The 16,924-nt window shown below is 40.0% G+C and overlaps 1 long non-coding RNA gene across 2 annotated transcripts in view; it reads right to left on the reverse strand.

The window, feature by feature from the left end:
* The window catches only part of LOC127428231 (uncharacterized), a 50,056-nt gene that overhangs the window by 4,191 nt on the left and 28,941 nt on the right, over positions 1–16,924 (reverse strand). Inside the window, exon 2 of one of the 2 annotated variants that reach the window (XR_007895063.1) lies at positions 390–777. This is a non-coding gene — a long non-coding RNA (uncharacterized LOC127428231). Of the gene's footprint in view, positions 1–389; positions 1,918–16,924 lie in introns of those variants that run through there. The other variant, XR_007895064.1, reaches the window with a different exon arrangement.

Consider the following 16,924-nt stretch of genomic DNA (forward strand, 5'->3'; position numbering starts at 1 on the left):
CGGTAGCATGGTGTAGATTGAGTAACATTAGCTTATTGCAGCATACAAGAGACGAGGTAATGATCCGAGATGTCATCGCTCTGCGGCAGAATTTCTATAGTATCAACATCAACTCCATATGACAGAATTAAATCTAGTGTTGGACCTCATGTATTCAGATAGAAGACAAATGCAGGCCTAACACAGTCGTAAAACCTAACTCAGGCCCCCACATACCAAGTCATAAATCTTACTGATAAAAATCATGCCAAAATCAAACAAAGGGAGTCCAAAACAGACTACAAATCCCATGAAGCCTTGCTCACTAAAGGATCGAACTCTCAACTCCTATTGGATGAGGCACACAACAGAACGCACCTCAACCATGACATCATCAGGAGTAGAAATACCTCTGAAATGCTTCCGGGATTTGCTTCCAGCAACTTTGCTTGCCGTGTGTAGAGGCAGCTCATCGCTGCTCTCAGGTGCAGCTTCGTGGCACAAGGAAGTAACGTCCAACTTGAAACTGTGGCCATACAATCTCCATCTTGCTGGACGAGTTGAGATTACTCTGTGTTCAACCGAACACTCTAACAGATCCGAAGGAGACCGCCGAGCAATCTGCATCTTCATCCGTTTGCCTGCAGAAGTGAAGAGATTAAAGATTTCTCTTCCATCTTCAATCAAGTCGACATTTCTGATTTCTCCGCCAGCCCACCGAGAATCAGCATCCGTACCGCCCGCCGACAGAGTGAGGAAACAGCCTCCCATCATAACCCAAGCCTCGAGGAACCGAGTCTGAGTTAAAGGACAGATAAACACACATTCTGCATCCTAATGCGATTCAAGTAAGAGGTTTACGTCTGGGCAGAGATAGAATATTATAGTGTGTTATTCTTGGGTTTCAAGGTTTTTGCTTGTACAGTTTACGGACCGCTATGTCCGCTCATTATTAATACTCAGGGTATTAATTATCACGAATTTGATTTGCTGTATTGTGGTCCAACCAAATTGGACTGTTGTGCATTTTCGCCATCGCGGGTGAGACCGGCAAACTGAGTTTATCCATTAAAGAATCAAAGAACTCGGGACTGTTTACGAGCTGTCCACCGCGTCTCTGAGTGATAAACTAACAGCTGCTTTCTCTCCCACGATCCCGAAATCAGCTTTGGGGCCGTCACTTAATTCTGTCTCTCTCTCTCTCATACTAACCACACACACACACACGCGACCCCTCACAAACATTCTGGCACACATTTTTGGCTCGTAGATAGCTTCGTGATAAAACTCAGCTTTGTCCCTAAGCTATCATACAAGTGGATACACACGGTAACTGGAAGACGCCATTGACTGGTTTCTCTCCGCCCACATTCGCGGTCACATTCCCTGGCCGGAAGTCTCGCATGACATACTCTCCACGGGAGTCACGTCCGCCATTTTGTGCGCGTCCCTCCTTACACACACACACACACTCGCTCTCACACACACACACACCCTCATGTGTTATAGGATTATTTTGATTTCCATATCTAATCATATCACTGTTTAGTTTGTAGTTGTAAGTCGGAACTTTATTGACTGCATTGTATTAATTATTAATTGATATTATTGCATAAATAAACTTTGTTTATATTACAAAGAGAAGTATTTTGGTTTGTTTTGCATACACCTGTGTCATGCTGACGAGATGTCAGTGCTCGGATTCAAGCCTTCATTCATTGTTTTTTCCCAAAAATCGATATTCTTCGGATGTCAACAATCTAATATTGAGACTGTTATACTATCTGGTTATTAGTCCCTGATTCCAGGGTGGTGCCTCGTCAATGTTAATCCTTATTAATATTCTATTGATTTTTGATAATTGATAATTATCTTTGATGATTGTTGAATCTGAATGATCAATAAGCTAGTGTTAATTTTAATTAATGTTTCATCGATGTTAATGATTGGTGATTATCTTTGATAGTTGTTGATTTAAAGGATTAAAAAAAAACTAACATTGATTCTCATCAATGTTCTATTGATTTTAATAATTAATAATAATCTTTGATAATTATTAATTATTGCTAATAACCAAACCCGCTCCTAAACGTAGCGCACTACATTTACTGGAGACCCATATGAGGTTTTAATGAGTTAGATTAAATTAATTAATTTAAATATGAATTAATAACTAAAGAAATAATTATTAATTATTTCTGATAGTAACACTGATCTAAACTACCAGTAAAGCCCTACATTAGCATATGAATATGGCGATGAGTTGGTCCTGTCACATTTTGTCTGACTCTAAGAGAGTCTTAGAGTCTAAGAGAGTTGAATATCAATAAATGCTAATCCCAATGTGTCATTTTCATTATCTATGTGAATGTTGAAGTCACCAACAATTAAAGCTCTATCTACAAAAAAAAAATGAGCAAATTCACCAAGGAAATCAGAATAAGGCCTGGGTGATCTATGTACTGTAGCAAGGGTAAAAGACGACAGAGTTTTTTATTTTATTTATATCTGACGTTGTCACATTAAGCATTTTTAGTTCAAAAGACTTACATTTATATCCTGTCCTCAGAGTAACACCAAAAACTTCACTGTAAATTGTAGCAACACCTCCTCCTCAACCCTTCAGACGAGGCTCATGTTTATAACAATAACCTGGGGGAGTAGATTCATTTAAACTATTATATTCATCCAGTTTAAGCTCTGTTACTCGAAATGCATTTAACAATAGTGGCTGGAGTCTCTATTTCCACGTTCCTTACAGTAGAATCACCTATGACCAAGGCTCTTTCAACATGATTCTCATGGGTGCATCACTGAGTGGGTTGAATCGATTGGAAACCCTAACAGGAACGGGAGAGTGGTGTCACTTTGCTGAGCGAGTATGCCGGCGAGACGCCACCCAAACGCCCTGCTGTGGGGGCTCTAGAGCCGGAACCAAAGTGTGTGTATTTCTCTCTGTACTGCCCGCATCCGAAACAGTATCTACCGGCTTCTCTTTCTCACTGACCTCCACTAGCGTTCGGATGCGTGCCTCTAACTCATGAATCTTCTCCGTCAGCCTGACTAATTCCTTACATTTATCACATGTGAATCCCTCACTGCTGATGGAAGAAGCTATTGTAAACATGTGACATGCAATGCAAGAAGAAATAACATGAGCGGATGCCATGATTTACCGCAATTGATTGTTGTTGTTTCTGAGCAGTGAGGGATTGAGATCGATGTGAATCTCTCATGCAATTGTTTGTTGTTATGGTTGTTCTTGATAAGCGGTGCTTTGAGATCAATGCATAATCTGTGTAACACAGAGGAGAAAAATGGGTGCATGATGTAAAATGCACGCAGTTTAATCCAGATAAAAACAGAAAGCGGATACACGCGGAAAATGCACGCAGTTGAATCGCGATAAGAGAATAATGCGGGGGAAAACTGATGCGTGTTGAAAAATGGCAGATGTTAAGGATTAAAAGCTGAAAACAGATAGATAAGCGATGCTAAAAAAGCTAGCAGGCAACAAACACAGACTCGAGCTAGGCGCCAGCAGCAACAGGTAAAATACACACAGATGAAACAGTAGAAAAGCGGAAAAACCCAAAACTCGCGGTAAAATGACAAAGGATAAAACGACGAAAGTATGAGAATAAGAATAAGCTATGCTAAGCAGGCTAGCAGGCTACAAACACTCATGTCAGCAACAGGAACACTACTTCACAGGTATGTCATGAAAGTCACCCTCTTATTCGTGATGTTATAACTGCATATCAATTATTTATAATGCATTTGTAAATGGCTTAATTGTCATTACTGAACCCTTTTAGAAGACCTTAACAAAGGGAATATTAATGTTAAGTGTTACCAGTTGATTTTCATAGAACAAAAGTAGCAAAAATAAATGACGACAACATGGTAAAACTATTTTTAATAAAAATCAACCCCTGGGACATAAGAGTGGTCGAAGTTGAAAAAACACACTTAAATGACGGCATCTAAGTCACAAAGCTCCACAGCATGCAATTGAACCAATAGTGTACTTTGAACCAAATATCACTACTGCCATGCATGGGAAGGTACTGTTTTCTGAAAAAGGCCAGCAGTGGGCTGCAGACTATGAGATGCTTGTATTTGAAAAGACTCGTTGGAAGGAGACAGCCTGGTTGGAGCTTTGACTGATGAATCTTCTGTCTGCTGTGCTGCCCAACAGTTTTCACTTATAATTGAGATAGGAGAAAGAGAATTTGCATCTTTTATTGATTTAAATAACCGTTGCCACCATGATTTAAATAAATGTAACTCCTAAACTCCTCCTATTCCTGTATGAAGAGATCGAAAGAGGAGCTGCACACACTATCAGTTTGTTTCTCAAACTTTAGCAGCCTGTTTGCTTTAAGGGATAGTTCACCCAAAAATGAAAATTCTGTCAATATTTACTCACCCTCATGTTGTTTCAAAATCCGTATGACATACATTCATCTATGAAACTTATAAGGTATGTATGTTGCACAATAAATGTATACAACAGCTCATGTAGGAATGTAGGAACTCTTTAATATTTCAATAGTTTCTCCTAGACAGGAAGAACAAACGTTTCAGAAGAGATCTCAACAATGTCTCAGGCTGTTCTCAATAAAGAAATAAGAGATTTCATTATGACCTCAAACATTTCTCATCAAATTCTTCCAAGACCAAATTATCTGAGCTATGCTATCCACATTAAATTGATAGCTCTATACACTTGCCATATGTCAACATTTGTCTCATTTGTTTCTGTTTTTATTTAAGGACTTTTAGTATAAACATCTAAGACTCCGAAAGCTATAAAAGAGCAACCTCTAAAATTCTCCTCTGAGAAGGATTCATGTTTTATCAAAAGTAGAGAACAACAACAAAAAAATCAAATAAAACAGAAGCTAAAGGTTCAAATTAAACCCCTAAAGACTAGCCTTAAGCCGTGATTTATGTTGCCCTCTGTTTCAACTTTCTGTATTTTTTTCTTTTAATCACACTTCACTTGCCCTCTGACCTGTAATTTTAAAAGAGTGATTGTAACCACACTCTCACAGCACACAGATCAAACAGATCAGTAACTTATTTTTAGTGTTCAGTCTTATGCACTGAGGTTGATGCAGTAAATTAATGCAAAAGCTACAGTAAATAAGCAACAACAAATTCTACAAATGCTGTATATCACATCCATGGAAAATAAATTGTTTCTGATGCAAAATAATGCAAAATAATCAATGATCCTTTTTATATTGTACTTTTAGAATAGTAAAGTTTGTTGTTTGTTGGCGAAAGTCATTTATTTATTTAAACCTGCATCGAGTGCTGCAGTTATAACTGCAATGTAGATTAAGTTTTACAACTTTACAAGTTTCCTGTAAAGATTAGTAAAGCCATTATAGGAAAAATAATTTACATCATTGATCTAAACACACAGTGATATTAAAAAAAAAAAAAAATTCCCAACTACTTTTACTAACTTGCAAATTAACCTAGTACAGCTCATATTTTGAATAGATTTTTGTTCTCTTGGAACTGAAAGAGCTGCTTTTCAGACACATAGTGATAGAAAAACATTTAATTCATTCATTCACTCATTTATTCTCTGGAGTGAATTATTTATGCATTATAAAAGGACAGTAAGCCCAGTGTTTTATTTCAAACTTTTAGACTGTTATCTCAGCAGCTTCACTACATCATAATATAAATTGTCAACAAACATATAGACATTTTTAATGTTGTATTTTAAAGTTATAGTTCACCCGAAAATGAAAATGCAGTCATTGTTTACTCATCCCTGTGTTGTTATAACCCTATATGTCTTTCTTTCTTTCTTTTTTCTTAACACAAAGGGAGAAATTGTGAGAAAATATTTTTTGGTGCTCAGTGATGTCATACAATGACAGTTTATGGTGACCACCTCTTCAAGCTTCAAAAAGATGCAAAAGTATAATTCAGAAGTCAGTAATAAATTATTTATGTATTATTTAGTGAAAATGTTCACTGACCATTGATCTCCTGTGCACGTTCATGATAGAGCACGAGAGCAACAGTTCACACAGCCCCCTAGCGACATTGGGGCGTTCAAGTGAAAAGATGTTTATTTATCTAAAAACAGGTCCTCCACAGCGATAGCGACAACAGAACAAAACATAGCTGCACACAAAACAGAGGACAGAACTTGTGTGAAGAGTTTGTAGTCAGAGAATTGATGCATTTCTATGCCCAGCCTTATTTTTTTTGAAAGTTTTTGGACCGGTGCCAGTTCACAGCGGACAGAGATGCACGCGTGATGCCGAAAATAGAAAACAAGTGATCAATAAAATGTACCGTCGCTCGTCACTGCTGGTTAGGATAAAAACTCTGATTAACGGTCACCATAAACTGTCACTGTATGACATCACTGAGCACAACATTTTTCACAATTTCTCCCTTTGTGTTAAGAAAAAGAAAGAAAGTCATATAAGGTTATAACAACACGGGTGAGTTAACAATGACTACATTTTCATTTTTGGGTGAAGTAATCCTTTAAGCATATTTAATGATATATTTTTAAATACAACCAAAAAGAAAAGATATGTTTGAATTGAAAAAAATAGTAATCAGAAGTAATTACGACAAAAGACAAATGCAAATAAGTAGAAAAGGTATTATCAGTATTCTGATTAAATATTGTGCTTCTAAGAAGTAACTACTTATGTCTAATTATTTATTTTCAAACCTCAATTTAAATGTCCTGTTATGCTTTAATGCAATACAAGCCTTTTTGAGCTGAAAGATGGGTACATAATATACTGTACATTACCAGGTGGATCTGGCACACATAAACGGGTCCCCTGCATTTGTACAAATCAACATATGTATACTTAATCAAATCAAAGAAGTGCCTCAGGCTCATATGGCTCCTGCCTGTACTGGTTACCTTTCAAATGTTGGTATTAAAAAAAAAAAAAAAAAACTGTCAAGAATATTCTTCCAGTGCTCATCTTTGTGTCTTTGAAACTGACAGTTTCGTTTGATGTCGGTGGAAAAAGATGAAAGAGTTTTGGAGCTTTGTATCATGACCGATGTTCAGCTTTCCGTATAAATCATTTTACACTTTCATGCTGGACTTACAGAAGAAGAAAAAACCTAAGCATTATTTATGGACCAGTGTGGTTCTGCTTAAGGATTTGGCCTAAACTATGGGAATCCAGTATCTTATTTTGAAAAAGTAGGCACTTAAAACTTATGTACAGTTAAATTAATCTGGGAATTTCACAATGGGAAACACAGGTATTCCTACACTGAAAATGGTTTGGAGTGGGGTTTACTTAAAAAGACCTAGGAAGCAATTTCCACCCAAATATTGCCAGTAAATTTAACAGACCATATTTTTAAGTAAAAGGCTGCAAAACATTCAGTAACACTTTACAATAAGGTTCCATTCGTTAACATTAGTTAATGCATTATGTATCATGAACAAACAATGAACAATATATATTTTACATAATTTAATAATCTTTGTTTATGTTAGTTAATAAAAATACTATTGTTCATTGTTAGTTCATGCTAGTTCATAGTGCATTAACTAATGTTAACAAATACAACTTTCAATTTTATAAATATAAGATTAACTAAGATTAATAAATGTTAAATAAGTATTACTCGTTGTTGGTTCATGTTAACAAATGGAACCTTATTGAAAAGTGTTAGCAAAATATTCCATGTGGCTTTGAATGAGAAATTCTCAAATAAAGTTACCTTTGCAAATGTTCTTTTTCAAATAAATTTTACTCATGCTTTATTTGCACATTTTACTCAAGCAATGCAGCACTGAATTAAGCCATGCTTTTAAAAGTGTCCTAGCCCTTCAGTTTTTATTTTATTTTTTTTAATTATATAGTCATGTACCACATGACACATGGATGACAGAACACGGAGGTGCATACACAGACCTGAACACTTGGTGCACAAAACATGATGACGGTGACAATCAACAGATAATTTTGAGTAGAAAAGGACTTCAGACTTCACAAAACAAGAAGTTACCAAAAGTAACATTAAATTAAACAATACAAATGGTGTAAATAAACTTGCAAACAGTTAAGCCATGCATGCTCATTAATTATTCAGTGTTGGGAACACCAGCTTCAAAAAGTTAAGTACATTTACTTATTTAATTTACCTGTGAAATTTTATCAAATTAGCAAATAAATATGACAAGGTTTTCTACTTTAGGACCGATATACAAGATGATGCATTGTAAAGATAACAAACAATCATAAATAATATTTACTTTTAAGCTAGAGAATAATTTTTACATGTTTGAATTGAGTACAAATGTAGAATTTACTTAATATTTTCAAGTTCACACTTAAACTAACTTATTCATTCTAGAAAGTCCTTAATCCTTTCTGCTTTACATCAAAATAAAAAAATTTAAAAAAATTCAGTGTATGGTTACAACCAACAACTACTTAATTCTACTTAATCAAAACTATTACAATATACTACTTGCAATAACTACTTAACCAGCCACTAACAGGTATTCTCAATTTGTTCCTCACACAAAGCTATCATATTGCTTCAGAAGATTTATAATATAGCATACAAGTTGTTTGAACCACTTTTATGATGCTTTTTTGTTTATTTGACAAAAACTCAATGTATGGTATAGAGCAGCTTGGACATTCTACTAAATACAGTATCTCATTAATTTAAATGACAATTAATAATTCAATCTGATCTCAAGAGTATTTGTATGTATTCCAATGTAAAGTGTGGTTCTAGCACATGCTTATGTTTGTATAGACACTGAATACACAATATTGACATAAACCAAAAAAAATGTAAATATTGTGACAGCATCTAAAACCTAATTATTTTATGTACGAACAACTTTAGAGAAGTACAAATAATTACAAATCCTTATTGAATCCATGAATATCAAATTCATGGAATTAATAGGTTAAAATGATTTCATTTATAATCAATGAGACCAGTTAAATGTTTAAAGCAATCACATTTATTTAACTTAGTAGACACATTTCCTGAATTTGACATTACAATGATTTAATTCTGTTCTGTGTGATTTCTGGTGCCGTATTCAACTAGTTTCAAAGGATTAAATCAGTTTAACCAACACTAAACTTTAAAATGAATAACAATTCTGTAATCATTACTTAATTACTAATTATTTTTATTTTGTTTGCCGTGGGGCACAAAAGCAGTTTTTTAGAAAATGCTGCGGCTAAAAAAAAAAGGCCATAAAATACAACACAAAAGCACCATAAAACAAAATATTTATAATATAAGTGATTCATAAATATTTTTAAATTTCCAAAGTTGTAAATGTGTCATTTTTTTTTTTTTTTTTTTTTTTTTTTAGATGCTGTCAATACATCCATGTCATTGTTTCTGCATCTTTCCAAATGTGAACAAATGTACACTGATATGGTAGCTATGAATAATAATTGATCGAATTTCTGACAGGTTCTGATTATAATTAACCACATCTAAACAAAAGAACGTACAATAACTATTAGCTTACTCTAAAATGCCTCATAACATGTTTCAACACATGCCTTGTAATATGCTATGTGGGTATTGTAAATTTGAACACATTGTGATTCTAACTATTGCAGCTCACAACTGTAGCTGCTTGTCTCAGCTGAATCTCAAGTCCATGTGCTTTTCACTGCCTCTGTCTCTCTGTTTGCTCTGTGACCTCAAGCCAATCTCAAGCCCTCTGGCCTCTCACCCTGCAGTCAAACATGTGTAAAAACAATGCACAGAGAGGAATGGCAGAAAAGAAGTGAAGTATACACACATGCACACGCACACAGTTTCCAGGTGTGTGCAGGAATGGAAGACAGGGATATATAGGGAAGAGGAGGACAAAGGAAACAGTGAAGGGGTTGGGGTTGGATGGGGGGAGAAAAGAGCTGCAGTAAAGTGATCTGGCTGATCTGAGAAAGGAAGGGTTGACCTAGTTTAGTACTGACATGGTTTTGGGTGATGGGCACAGACTAAGCAGAAATTTTAGTGTTGCTCTATGCATTCTCTTCAGTCCCAGAAGCATGGTTAAGACAGAAACCAATGTGATTTTATTTTGTGCAGATTTGAACAAATTATTTTGTATATGGAAGCATAATGTTATTCAGGTTGTTCCTCTTAATAGTGCCAAGACATTAGTGTCAACACACTGAATGTTCTGTTTTTTATTAGGCTTAACTGATTATAACCTGTACTTCATGATCCGCAGGCACTGACAAGCTCCACTGTTTAAATCTTTTGACAAGCCAATGCTGTGCTGTGCTTTTAAATGAGGAACCTCTTCTCATTGTGAAGCAAAAGTCCCTAAAATATTGCCTAATCCACAGGGGTTTTCTAAATAATGGGTTTCTCCAAAGTGCTGTTTCAGGAAATGGATATCAACACGGGTTGTAACTCTTAATGTTACTCCTTGTACTCTAATGAAAATGTGAGTGATGCAAAACTCAATATGACAACGTGCTGCTGCTAAGGTGTTCTGAGTGGTGTTTAGTACTTTGCTATGTGGTTGCTAGGGTGTTAATTGCCTGGGCTTTGTTAGGTTGTTAGTACAACCCCAGTTCTGAAAAAGTTGGGACAGTAAAATGCTAATAAAAACGTGGTGATTTGTAAATTATATTCACCCTTTGCTATATTGAAAGCATTACAACAAAACTTTATATGATGTTTTACCTTGTGAATTTCATTGTTTTTTTTTTTTTTTTTTTTTTTTTTTTTTAATGTATAGTAATTTCAAATCAGATGATTGCAACACACTCCAAAAAAGTTGGGACAGTCGAGTGTTTACCACTGTGAAACAACACAGTTTCTTCTAATCACTTATTAAGCATTTAGGCACTGAAAACACAAGTTTGTTAAGTTTAAAAAGTGGAATTTACCACCATTAATCCATCATGCAGGTCTTCAGCTGCACAATTGTACGGGGTCTTGGTTGCTGTATTCTATGCACCATGCACCACACATTCTCAATTACAGACAGGTCAGGACTGCAGGCAGGCCAATCTAGCACCCCCACTCTATACGGCCAGGATGTGGAATTTAATTTGTCCTGCTTAAAAATCTCGGGATGTCCCTAGAAAACACAGTGCTGGATGGCAGTATATGCTACTCCAAAATTTGTACATACATATCTGTCTGCATTCATGGTGTTCTCACAGATGTGCGAGTTACTCATGCCATGGGCACTAACACACCCCTGGTCCATACAGACACTGGCTTTTGGACCTGAAGCTAATAACAGCTTAGATGGTTCTTTTCCTCTTTGGCCCGGAGAACACAATGGCTGTGTTTTTCAAAAACTATTTGAAATGTGGACTCATCTGACCAAAAAACACAGTTCCACTGTTCTACTTTCCATCTAAGATGAGACCAAGCCCAGAGAAGTTGGCAGCGCTTCTGGACAGTGTTGATTTAGGGCTTCTCCTTTACATAGTAAAGTCTTAACTTGCATCTGTGGATGCAGTGGTGTTGACTAACAAAGGTTTACTAAAGTAATCCCAAACCCATGTTCATGATTCATGATATCCATTACAGATGAATGATGTTTTTTAATCGCCACTCACAGCCGCGCCCCCCCTGGTCCCTTTCTTCCCGGAAGTGCACAACGAGCTGATGAGGTCATGGAGGGCACCTTTTTCTGCCCGAATCACGCCGCTCGGGTTAATGCTTATGAGATCACTTCAGCACTGGCTTCAGACTCGAATCCCAAGATGGGCATGGCACCTCGGCACACATTGCGTGGCTATCACGCCACTCTGCCACCACTTATTCAGCCCTTGGACAGACCTTGCATTTCTGCGGGCAGGAGTACCCCTACAGCAAGTGTCCAGACGTGTCGTGGTCACCACAGATGCCTCCAAGTTGGGCTGGGGCACCGTGTGCAACGGGCATGCAGCCACTGGCTCCTGGACAGGACTACGGCTGTGTTGGCACATCAACTGCCTCGAGTTGCTGGCTGTACTGCTCGCCCTGCGGAGGCTATTGCCATTGGTCTGGTCAGACAACACAGTGACAGTAGCATATATAAATCACCAATGGCGGCCTACGCTCTCGTCGCATGTCGCAACTCGCTCGCCATCTCCTCCTCTGGAGTCAGCAGCGGCTAAGGTTGCTACAGGCCACTCATATCCCGGGCAGCCTCAATGCCACAGTGGATGCGCTGTCATGGCAGGCGATGCTCAGCAGAGAGTGGAGACTCCACCCCTAGGTGGTCCAGCTGATTTGGAGTCGATTCGGCAAAGCACAGGTAGACCTGTTCGCTTCCCGGGAATCCTCCCACTGCCTGCTCTGGTATTCCCTGACGGAAGCCCCCCTCAGGACAGATGCGCTGGCACACAGCTGGCCCCGGGGGCTGCACAAATACGCGTTCCTCCCAGTGAGCCTACTGCACAGACCCTGTGCATGGTCAGGGAGGACGAGGAACTGGTCACCCTCGTGGTGTCGTACTGGCCCACTCAGACTTGGTTCTCGGATCTCATGACAGCCCCTCCCTGGCAGATTCCCATGAGGAAGGACCTCCTCTCTCAGGGACAGGGCACCATCTGGCACCTGCGCACAGACCTCTGGAACCTCCACGTCTGGCCCTTGGATGGGACGCAGAAGACCTAAGTGGCCTGCCACCAGCAGTGGAAGACATGATCACTCAGGCCAGGGCTCCCTCTTAGAGGAAGCTTTATGCCCTGAAGTGGTGTTTGTTCACAAGTTGGTGTTCTTCCCGAGGTGAAGACCCCCAGAGAGGCACAGTCGGGTCATTGCTTTCCTTAGTGCAGGAGAGGCTGGAGGGGCGGCTGTCCCCCTCCATTCTGAAGATGTATGTGGCTGCCATAGCGGCACACCACGACGCAGTGGATGGTAAGTCCTTAGGGAGGCAAGACCAGATCATCAGGTTCCTGAGAGGTGCCCGGAGGCTGAATCCTCCTAGGCCACACCTCTTTCCCTCATGGGATCTCTCCGTGGTCCTCCTGGGCCTTCGGAGAGCCCTGTTTGAGCAGCTGGAGTCAGTCGAGCTGAAAGTCCTCTCTTTGAAGATGGCCCTCCTGATTGCGCTCACCTCCATCAAGAGGGTTAGGGACCTGAGGTGTTCTCTGTCAGCGATACCTGCCTGGAGTTCAGTCCGGTAGACTCTCACGTGGTCCTGAGACCCCGGCCAGACTATGTGCCCAAGGTTCCCATGACCCCCTTCAGGGATCAGATGGTGAGCCTGCAAGTGCTGCCCTGGGAGGAGGCAGACCCATCCCTGTCATTGCTGTGTCCGGTGCGTGCTTTGCGCATCTACTTGGATCACACGCAGAGCTTTAGATGCTCTGAGCAGCTCTTTGTCTGCTTCGGCGGACAGCGGAAAGGTAACGCTGTCTCCAATCAGAGGCTTGCCCACTGGATGGTGGATGCCATTGCTCTGGCATACCAAGCCCAGGCCATGCCTGCCCCTTTGGGACTACGAGCACACTCTACAAGGAGTCTGGCATCCTTTTGGTCACTGGCCAATGGCGCCTCTCTAGCAGACATCTGCAGAGCAGCGGGTTGGGCAACACCCAATACCTTTGCGAGATTTTACAATCTCTGGGTTGAGCCAGTTTCGTCCCGTGTTTTGTCAGGTACGAACAGGTAAGTTTGGTAATACGAAACAGCTGGCCGGGTGTATCACTTGCATATAGCGCCTTTCCCCTCAGTGAGGCAAAGACGTGCGCATCTTCTCCCATGCGAGTTCACAAACCGTGAACCTTGGATGTCCTTCCTCCCTAGCCCTGTGGCTTGCGAATTCGGCAGAGGAATTCGCAGCCGGACCCACTATGGGTACTAATATGCCCTGTACTGGGATAGGTGCTCCACAGGTGCCGGTTACTCCGGTAACCCCCGTGATGTATTTTCCCTGTCAGCAGACCCGCATCTCCCTTGGGCAGTGCCCTCTCTGCCACCGGTCACTGTGTTTGTAGAGCTCCTCCCCTTCCAGGCAGGACCTACCACCGCTCCTCTTCCATGTGCAGCTGGTGAGCCCACATGACGTATTGCCACATGTTACCTCCCCTCCGGGCGGGATGTGGTCTCCGCGGGGTCTTTTCCCCCTGAAAGAATAGGAAAGGAAAAGAACACCTTCCCCGGCACGTGTAATAGCGTTAGATGGCCCCAGCCGAATCTAATACTCTGTGGAGAGAAAACAGAGGGAAAAGTCCATGGCTGGCACGGCCTGCTCTCACGCTAGTTACGATGCTTCCCCCCCTCTGGGATGTGGGGAACTACATGACGTCTTGTGGGGCATTGGGGGAGGTTACATGTGGACTGATGCACCTGCTATTACACACGCAGTAGATTGCTTGCACCTGCATCGGCAGTTCACGTAACACGGTCCAGCTGTTGTGGCGTTTTTCTATAGGGACCACTAGTGTCACTACATCGACACAACGTCGAGTGAGTGACAGAAGGGGAACGTCTCGGTTACTGTCGTAACCTCCGTTCCCTGATGGAGGGAACGAGACGTTGTGTCCCTCTTGCCAGAATGCGGTTCTATCCGCTGAAATGGCTGGGACCTTGTCTCGGCTCCTGAGCACAAAACCTGAATGAGTGGTTGTGAGCCAGCTCCTTTTATACCCGTATGTCTGGGGGAGTGGCATACAAATTCCACTCACCAATTCTAATTGGCCTTTTCTCAAAGATTAGAGGTGTTTGGGGCTCCCAAGTGTCACTACATAGACACAACGTCTCGTTCCCTCCATTAGGGAACGGAGGATACGACAGTAACCGAGACTATTTAAAACATACTCTGTGATAGCTAAACTGTATGATCATTTAATAATATCATTATACATTCGTCAGAGAGAGAAGGAAAAATGTAAATAACTTGCTGCCATGCATTAAAATCTTCTGTATACTGGCTCCTCATCCTCAAACACATTTCAGAACCTTGCACACGGACAGCAACTCAAGAAGCATTTTAAGCGCCCTTTTAGCTCTGAAATTAATGTTGCTTCTTTTCCCTCGTAACAAAGATGAGCAGTTAAAAGGCTATTAGCCATTTTATTTGAATATTCTTTTGTCTCCCCTTCTGTTAAAATAGACTAAAATAAAATTAGATAAACTTAATCTAAAAATCAGGAAAATCAAAGATAAAGAGGATTGAAACTTCACACATTTTAGGCAAAATATAATAAACAAATACAATTTACTTACACGACTTCTGCTGGTTTGAACTTTGCTACAGAGTGATAAAGAGCTCAAGTTCAAACACACAATGATTTCTTTCTTGTTTTTAGGGGTAAGAAACTGCATGTCAGTGTATGAAGACTGTATGCACATGGGGCACATATTATTTTGTGATTTGATTATCTTTGATTATCTTTTGATTATCCCTTTGTACTGTATGGGGCTATTATCATCCATCCGTTCTCCTTTTTGTTTTTGCTTCTATTATAGAGACTTTTTCACGTGGCACACTGGTCAGAATGGGGGGAGAGCACGGCCCCCTGGGGCCCCCCGTAGTGCCGACACTGATTCCTTTCCATGCTAACATATCTTCTTTCTGTGACTCATTGTAGATTGGCTTCATTCACAAGAATTGCCTGGAGCAATTTAGTCCGCACTATTGCCGCCAAATGAAAGTAGGCAGAGATGTTTGTGAACATTTTCAACTGACTATATCAAATGATGGAGAAGAGCGTTATAACCTGGCATACATCCAGACGTGCGGTGTTGTTAAGTGCACATTCTGCCATGTTTAGAGATGATCCAGGTGTCTGGATCACAGTGATGATGTACAGTACTGGCAGGGCGTGTCAAATACGGTGGTCTGCGGCGTCCTCTGCTAATATAGCACTCAGAATCGGACCACGAGACCAGAATTGCACGTGTAAATTGTGCTCAACGGTGAGTTTGCGGGCGTGTTTGCGCCATTACCTGATCTGCATAATTTGTTTTTTAAATCAGGTGCTAAACAATCGCAGAGAGCGTGTGCAAAAAAACAGCGCTTTTACCATGCACAATTCATTCTTAATGAATCTGCCCCTGAAAGACAATCAAATCTATTTCTAAAGAAATTTGAAATAAATGTGAGAATCCATAAAATTGTCTCTAAATGCACACATATTTGGACAACAACGTCTAATGGACATTGTTTGCTAAAGCCTCGCAATGACAAAAAGACGAGAGCTTGCTTTAATGGGCATGTGTGCCTTTATTACATGTTTGTGTCCGTAACTCTCCTTTTGATTTTGCATGTCAGTGTACTCCTTATTTAACTTAAGGAATTATTCTTACTGTAACATTTCTATCATAATACAGAGGTGAAATATAAAATCTGGAGATTACACCTTCCTAATGATGTAGCTATATTTTTTCATGATTAAATAAGAATTGTATGAAGAATAACATGCAGTGAATGTAAACAATACTCATCACGACTTGCGTGGCTTTTGGCAATCTTTTCGTGAGAAGGGATAATTCAGTAAATATGAAAGATTCTGTACCAGTCAGAACTCTCATGCTTCTTCTTCTCCTCCTCTTTCTTTTTTCCTCTTCTGACTCCCAGATTAGTAAGTCGGACGTCCTCTTATTGATGCCTGCATCCCGCTCTTACTTGAATTTGATCATAGCTAAAGGAATGGGAGCCACCTATGGGAGTTAAATGTCATTCTAGTCTATTAAGCATTGACAATCATTGGTTGTTGGGGGGGGGGGGCTTTCCCAGCTTGGAGCCTGCCTTGCCTGTCCCATTGGCCCACCTTTGGTAATAGCCTAGTGATGCTTGACCTAGCAACACCACTAATTAGTCTCCCAAACACTTTGCAGATCTAAATTCCTCAGATTAAATTCAGCATGATAAATCACTTTGTAATTATAGGCAACTGCTGACCCATCCACTGTGTTCATTATGTATCCAAGGAAACTAGGCATAAAATGGTTTGTGATGGGAGATGGTAAA

Source organism: Myxocyprinus asiaticus, chromosome 3, assembly GCF_019703515.2.
Source record: "Myxocyprinus asiaticus isolate MX2 ecotype Aquarium Trade chromosome 3, UBuf_Myxa_2, whole genome shotgun sequence".
Classification (NCBI taxonomy): domain Eukaryota; kingdom Metazoa; phylum Chordata; class Actinopteri; order Cypriniformes; family Catostomidae; genus Myxocyprinus; species Myxocyprinus asiaticus.